The sequence below is a fragment of the Alosa pseudoharengus genome, unplaced genomic scaffold, assembly GCF_046254945.1.
Source record: "Alosa pseudoharengus isolate Yale_2024_CS ecotype anadromous, Long Island Sound unplaced genomic scaffold, YU_APseudo_1.1 YU_APseudo_1.1_scf_5, whole genome shotgun sequence".
In the NCBI taxonomy this organism is placed as follows: Eukaryota; Metazoa; Chordata; class Actinopteri; order Clupeiformes; family Clupeidae; genus Alosa; species Alosa pseudoharengus.
Genome location: NW_027468837.1, coordinates 28,670,536 through 28,678,961, shown reverse-complemented (window position 1 = coordinate 28,678,961; position 8,426 = coordinate 28,670,536). Strand labels below are relative to the sequence as shown.

The following is an 8,426-nucleotide window of genomic DNA, read 5'->3' as shown; positions in this document are numbered from 1 at the left end:
AATTAATCTGTCTGGCACACTAACACACTGCCACACACACACACACACACACTGAAAACAGACACACACACACACACACACACACACACACACACACACACACACACACACACACACACACACACACACAATCACATCACACTCATCAACACACTGACAGCAAAGACACACCAACACAGTGAAAACACACACACCAGCACACTGAGAACACACTCAAAAAAACCCAGCACCCTGATAACACACACACCCCCACACACACACACACACACACACACACACACACAAAATCACAGCACACTCACCAGCACACTGACAACAAACACTCACCCACACACTTACCCACACACTGCCAACACACACACACACACACACACACACACACACACACACACACACACACACACCAACATACTGCCAACACACACACATACACACACACACACCAACACACCACCACCACAGCACTTTCAGGAACAACTGGACGGTTTAGTGACTTCAAGAACAGGAAACAAAGAGTGTGCTGTTCTCGCCCAGTGGCTGGCCCCTCCCTCTGAATGAATCTGCTCAGAGAAGGCAGAAGTCTTATCGGCCCGCACTGTTTGAAGAGGTAACATATGTAAACATGTGTCTAGGGAGCCCGGCCGAACATGAATAATGGGAAAATGAACTCAAAGCAGAATCTGAGAGGTTGGGAGTTCACATCGCTACTTATAAAGTGGCCCAATCAGCTGTTATGGCTTCTTCATTTTAAAAGGGAAAAAATATGATTGCTCTAATTATATTAGAGGAAGAACAGCACTAAAAATAATTAATGAGCCACTAACATAACACAGGGGCGTGAAAGCTGGACAAACTCTCTTCTGCCATCTCTCTCCCTCTCTTTCTCTCTCTCCCTCCTTTTTTCTCTCATCCCTCCTCTCTTTTTCTCTCTCTGGCTTTTTCCTCACTCCCTCTCTAGCTCCCTCACTCCATCTCCCTCTCTTTCTCTCTTTCTCCCCCCTCTCTAGCTCTCTCTCTCTCCCTCCCTCTGTTTCTTCCTCTTTCTCTCCTTCTGTCCGCACAGAAAGTGTTTGTTCAGGGCTCTGCTGACCGCGGGTTCAGCGCGCACCATTTGGACGAGCACTTGGGAGAGAGGTGCTAAGAGCAGGCCTAGACGGCCCAAATGGGACGACCTCATTAGACATTCTCCTGTGGCTTTAGCACAAATGGGTGAAGGAACTGCCAAACAGCCAGCGACACAAACACACAGCCAGGGCAAACCCCCGGCTGCCCACAACACACACAACACACATTCCCCTTGGGGATCAATAAAGTATTTATCTATCTATCTATCACACACACACACACACACACACACACACACACACACACACACACACAAACACACATTCCCCTTGGGGATCAATAAAGTATTTATCTATCTATCTATCTATCTATCTATCACACACACACACACACACACACACACACACACACACACACACACACACACACACACACACACACAGGAAATGGATACTAATCACTAACTGATTTCAATGCACTGCACACACACTTTTTACTGTTTTTTTTACATATGCTACCAAATAGTAATTTATTTATGGCAGACAATTACAGAGTGGATGCCATGGGAACAGGAAGATAAAGAGTTCTGAAAAACGGACACAGTTCATTAAAATTCATTTGTTGACTCTTTAAACAGTCCTGTCTTTTAGCATGAGAAAGTTAAGGGCTTTAGCGAACAGTGCACAATCACTTAAAGTCAATATGCCAAAAAATAACAGTCTGGGGCCAGCCAGCACAGTAAACAAACATTAAACAAAGCAAGAGACAGATGCGTCCAACGGTAAAGAAACGTGTATTTAAACATTTCCAACAATGATAGAAATACTTTCATAAACAAGGAATTAAGTTGTAGATTTTTTTTTACGACCGTGCAATAAAAACAAACTGTTTAATAAAAGCAAAGTTTTACTGAGCCTTAAGGGCAATGCGCGCACACGCACACAGACACACACACACATTTCCCGTCAGCTGAACAAACTTGTGCAGGTTGCCGTGCTGTGGGAGGTAACAGGTTAGCTATGTTATTATTTCAATCAGTGACCTAAGTGTGTGTGTGTGTGTGTGTGTGTGTGTGTGTGTGTGTGTGTGTATGGAGGGGGGAGGGGGTGCTGAGCAGCTGGTGAGGCTGTTAGTGATTTGTGTGTCTGTGTGTGTATGTATGTGTGTGTGTGTGTGTGTGTGTGTGTGTGTCTAAGGGGTGGAGTAGAGGGTCTTACTTATGAACACTTAAGCTGTCGACCCTCCACCAAATCGAATCTAATCAAGTGCCTGCGTCACAGCTGCTCCTGCCCCATGCTCACTGGTGCAAACGAAGCGCCGTGTGCTTGGGCAGCATCCTCGGTCGGCAAGCTGACCCAGACAAGGAGCACTGGTGCTGGGAAGAAAGAGGCGCTTGTGTGCGCTGGGAGCCCATTAATGAGGTATAAACTCTGCCTGAGAAACTGCATGCACAGCACAATACTAATCCTCCCCAGCCCTGCATCCTCGTCCCCGGAGAGCAGGGGGAGCCTGGGCCGGGTCTGGCCCCGATCCTGCACGGGCTCGCAGGGGAAGCGCTAAAATTAGAAACCCTTGTGCTCCTCAAACCGCAAGGGATGTGGAGCACCATTTGTTCCTGCACCAAATCCTCAATGACAGAGAGCGAGCTTGAGTTGCTCCACGCAACAGCAGCATGCCTCTTAATCACTCCTAAACGGGAGGCAAGCGCAGAGAAACGTCCAAAAGCTGCCACTGAAATATGTACAGTGCGGCAGAAACTGCAGTAACTTTGCTGGTCTTCGAACAAAGGAATCAATACAAGGCGATTGACAAAAAAAGACTGTATATCACAATTAGAGTTTGCAGCTCCAAAATTGAACGCAATCATTCAAAAAAATGCCATTCAGCAACACATGTGAGACTTTAGTGTCATTCAGATGGCTATTGGTGCATGACTTGTAAGTGTCCTTAGCTGTAATGTATGTGTCCTCAGTCAGTAAGTGTACTCAGTAGGTGTCCTCAGTCAGTAAGTGTACTCAGCTGTATGTGTCCTCTGTCAGTAAGTGTACTCAGTAGGTGTCAGAGTGTGCACAGCTCTGCTCTCTCCCATCTACCTCGTCCAGCCCGTCCAGTGCTCATACCTTCAGTTCTCACACCATTTAACTTTAATAAGCCACAACACAGTTCTCTGGACATGACTGCCCGAGGCCAATGCTTTGTCTCAGCTGACAATTAACAACCAGACCCCCCCCCCCGCCCCCCCAAAAAAAGAGACAGAAAGAGAGAAAGGGGGTAAAAGAGAAGGACTAATTTCCAGCACCAGCCATGTCTTCTATCAGAGCAGGGAGATGATAAAGAAAAGAGAGCAGGGCATCTTGTCACCGTGTTCAGACAGCTAAGACATGTAGCTGGTTTAGCTGACCTCTCCTAAAAAAACACCACAGTGTGTTCTGAAAACAAATATCCACAGAGAAGAAGACTCTCATGTTTTAAGGTTCTCACACTCACACGAAACCTGGCTATAAGGGCCTCACCATCTTTCCCACAGGAGATCTCCAACACGTCTTTAACACACGTCCTGTGGCTTATTCATGAGTCTCAAATCAAATTTGCCGCAGTTTTATGATCAGCATGAGGGCATGGACAGAGTGTTTCCACACTCACTAAAGATCTACAAACAACAGTATAATCAAGGGAAAACTGATGCATGCTGCTTAAGCATGCAGATTGAATGCTATGTATTTCCACACAAATCAACACACACACGCACACACACACACACACACACACACACACACACACACACACACACACACACACACACACAAGTAGTTAATCATGAAGTGCATCAGACGAGCTGAAGGCCCACATTTTCCTTTCTCCCCAAAGGTAGTTTGGGAGGATTTCACCACCATCCTACACAGTGGATTCTACACTGCAGTGTTAAAGAGGGCCACGAGAGCTTTGCATCTAGCACTGTGAGATGTGAAGCACACTTGGGACCGTGTGTCTGTGCTCTTGAGCATAAGACAGCATCACACAGAAAAGTTTGCGGACCCATGACCGTCTGATGAAACCAAAATGGCCAGGCACACATTTACTGGATACAATTAGACTAATTAACAATGGGAGTGGGGGGAGTTGTTATCATCAAGGCTGTCAGTCCAGAGTTTACATCTCTGAGTGGTGAGAGTCTGTCCTTTGTATAGCTCACACCTTGCCTAACCTGCAGGGCGGCATTCTGCCCTTAACCATCAGAGCACAGGTAAGTTTGGGGTTGCTTTAGACTGCTGTCAGATGCCAGGGCCAGGCAAGCAGAGAGGCAGTGGCAGCTACTGCAGTGATTTAAACAGGAATATCCTGTCTCCCCAGCTCAACCAGGGAGCGAGGTTTCACCACGCACGCACACACACACACACACACACACACACACACACACACACACACACACACACACACACACAAACTAATTCAATGTATAAAATAAATAATTACACAAACAGTTGTGCATATGAAAACGTCTACATTTCTACACCATACACCCCCACCCCCATTAGAAATTTAGATTATTCAAATGCATTTGGAGTTTCAGAATATGAAAGAACCAAACCCTATGTCACAGAACTTGTATCATTCTATTAATGCAGTTAATGTAGTTCAAAATAAACTAAAACTGTATTCATATTTAAATTACAGTTCTACCTGGTATAAATCGTGCTAGAAGTGGGAAATAACAAAACATCATATTTAATTTCATCAGAAAATATTATAGAATAGAGTATATAGAGTAAACAGAAAGGGTTTTTTTTGCCTACATGCTGTGCCAAACATTTAGGTATTCATAAAGATTGACAAGGAGTAGCCTATCTATATAAATAGGCCTACATCTTCTGCGCAATCAAAATGTTTACCATAGAAATATGGTAGAGAGACTAAAACTGTGATCGTTCTTTCTACGTTAATCTGGATTTAAAACCATGGTTCACTTTCATTATTCTTTCAAAAAATCCTTCCTAAATCAGTCAAGATCGTATTCAAATTTCTAAATAATAGGGCAAAATTTATTTAAAAATGTAATGTCTGGGATGTTTTCAATTAATGCGGGCGTTTGCCGGGGATTTGCAGAAAACTGAGATAGAAAACATAGATAAGAAAGTGAAACACAGATATACAAGAAACAAATCAACACTTTTTTGACAAATCGTAGAAACAAATCAACACTTTTTTGACAAACTGTGAGCGCTTACCTTTTAGCGCGCTTGGGGAGTCGTGGGGTGAAAGTATCCCTGTCTGCGTCTTGTCCCGCTTTCTCTTGCTGTCACAAACCAAAACGTCTTGTTTTATTTCCAAAATAAGTTTCTGGGAACTTTGAGGGCCAGACCTATGTGGCTGCACAACAAAATAAAGATACATGTTCGACAATCCGGGCGTCAACACTAGGCACTTTACAAACACGGAATGTTGCAAGTTTATATAAATTAACTTGAATCTTTATGTGCTTAAATGTTCCGTAGGTACACCGAGAGAGCCCTGGTCTAAGTCAGGCTCACAGAATATAGCTCATCAATCTGCTATTCTTTTCATTATCCCTCCCTGCACGGGGAGTTCCGAGGAAAAATGCAAAATATGACAAAGATCTGAAAACTTCAGGCGAGCAGCGTGAAAACTTCAACGCACTGGACAAAGAGAGTGGCGAATACACAAACACTTACCTTATTTCAGTTATAGATTAACTCTACCGAGTAGTCATCTAGAGGTAACCTTATTTTTAAAACTTATATTTCTGGCGCGATTTTGCTGTCGGTAATATTTCTCCTGGTTTGACAGTAAAGGTGGAATGCAAAGTATGAGTTTGGTATGAAATCAACGCACTTCACTGAAAACGAAGGGAAAAAAAGTTTCAAGGAGGAGCCATTGCTGAGCGTCAATCGACAAAGTTGGGGGCAGAGACTTCTCCAAAATCCCCACCCCCACAATTTGGAATGCTGCACGTACAGTACAGTAAACTGTAACGAAGTGTCTTGCAAAAATATTTATGGTTTGTGGTTAGGCATATCTGTTACCTTTAAGTATGCATTGAAAACTGATGTTGGTATGATGATATGAAAATATTGCTATATTCTGCAAACAAACTTCTGCTAACATGTTGGGTTCACAACGAGGTTGTGACATACATAATGTGCAACTATTTTAATAAATGTAGGCTACACTGTTTTCTCACCAATACAATTTTATATGTAGGCCTAGGCTACATCTATGAATTGCAGTAGGCTAGCCTATGCCATTAATCGCCAAAACGTAAACAAAACGTAGAACAGGATTCTAAATCTTTAACAAAGGTCATAATTAGACTAAGCAATTCAAAAAGTCAATGCACGACATTAAGTTGTCTCGGATTCCAGTGTCTAAAGGAGTTCATTGTTATGGAATTCATGAAGAATTTCTCCACATTCCACGGCAGTGAGCGCGAACACTGAAACCATCTCAACACCACTCCGTCTCAAGGGAATGAAGGAGCCCAGCGCTGTGATGTAATACTTTGGAAAAGAGCCTAAATTATAATGATCATTCTCTGTGAGCGCTACTTTTCATGAGCACTCTCCCCCCGTGTCCACATCCTTGAGCGCCTACTTCAAGAATGCCAACAGCACCGTCTGGGGGTCAGACAAAGCGATAACAGTATAGGCTACAATCCGCTCATGCTTGAGGAGTTCGGAGAAGACTAGAGGCCATGAACAGACCGTGAAATATTGCTCCAGGTGCAACATGGAGAGTTGAGGCCCACCTGGGTCTAGCACAGGCCTGGAGTCATTTTCTCGTGTCAACCTGCAGCGCGTCTGCGAGTTGGGACAACTACAAGAGCAGGTTGAGGCGGTGCACTCTGCGCTTTATGCCACGAGAAACCGAACTGGTTTTTCATCTTCGGCTCATCCTTGAGCACCTGAGCCCGCCAAAACGTGGTCAACGTGGGACACATGTGGCATTTTTCCTTTATTTTTTTTTTATTTTAAAGAAATGGGCCTGTAGAAGGCTTGCATCTGGATAGAAACGCATAAACCCATCAACAAAAAATCGTTCATGTTCTCTGGGTGTATGATTTTAAATTAAGATTTTCTGTGATATACTGGCATTGCGAAAGCCAATTATTTTGCATATTACAGTGTGAACACCAAATCATAGTCCAGACCTTCCAATTAGCACCAATATATTTGCTTTTTTATTTTGCAAATGTTTTGAATGCATTTTGAAATGCTCATGTTGAATCCTACTACCTTTCCTACAGTAATTACTATTTACCATTTACATTTTCCTACCACATGCAATGTGACAAATCTGACCTCAAGAATATGGGTTTACTTACTACACTGTCAAGCTGAGATCAAAGGGTAACTGTCAGTAATAGCACTCACATATCTGCATCTTGCAAAGTCATGACAAAAGAATCCAAATGTAACATATGCTCATACAAAAGGCCAGTAACAGGACAAAATCAAACACTTGGTCACTACAACACTACTCTACTCAGTTCTCAATCAGCTGTTCCCTGGATGACAAGACAGAGAAGAGTAAGGAAACATCTGCCCCCAGTTGTGTTCACACACAGACAAACAGTGCCTTCTGTTACATGGCAGAGTGTAGGCCTTAACAACCAGGGAAATGGGTATGCATTAGTCAACTAACAATTAGTCCGCTTTGCACAGATTATACACAGACACACATGCATGCATGAACACACACAGGCGCGCGCGCACACACACACACACACACACACACACACACACACACACACACACATCTTCTAACCAAAGGAATACATTTTCAAACACAAGCATAAACATAGAACAAAAACAGATACGATCGAATTGTGAAAATAAAGACACATGCTTCTCATAAAACAGATCAACTGATAGTGACCTCACAATAATGAACCATAATGCAGGGAGATATCCATGCACTACACATAGAAGAAATACATCTCAGTGTCTTTGCAGTGTCATAAATGGTTTACTGAAAGAAGTTAGATTTGTCAGAATAAACCAAATATCATCTCAGGTAGGTGCATAGAAATGATGAAAGACTGCAAAAACTCCAGCTGACATCAGCATAGGCAACTCAGTCCAGCATTCACGCAATTCTATGCCACTGCAATTTCCCTTAGCAGCCCCAGACACTGGAACAGTGCATTTACTGGTTGACATAACCAGCAGCAGTCCTGCATTTCTTCCTTTCCTCCACGTGGGGGGAAAGGAATGAGCATGTCCACTCATGTCCACTAGGGGCCACCAGTGGCTCGTCTCATTCATTAGGTGGATCGATCTTGATGCAGACAGAGTTTCGAAGGGTTCTTCTACTGCTGAGTGAGTTCGTGGTTAGCTATGTGA

At 43.5% G+C, this 8,426-nt stretch overlaps 1 protein-coding gene across 5 annotated transcripts in view; it reads right to left on the bottom strand.

The window, feature by feature from the left end:
• tead3b (TEA domain family member 3 b) overlaps positions 1-5,907 on the bottom strand; it is a 53,805-nt gene extending 47,898 nt beyond the window's left edge. For 3 of the 5 annotated variants that reach the window (XM_076268928.1, XM_076268931.1, XM_076268930.1), the window contains exons 1-2: positions 5,757-5,907; positions 5,292-5,433 (exon numbers count right to left, since the gene is read on the bottom strand). The gene's annotated coding sequence lies outside the window, so the exon portion shown is untranslated. Of the gene's footprint in view, positions 1-5,291; positions 5,434-5,756 lie in introns of those variants that run through there. The other 2 variants (XM_076268929.1, XM_076268932.1) reach the window with 2 other exon arrangements.
• Positions 5,908-8,426: the final 2,519 nt, after the last annotated feature.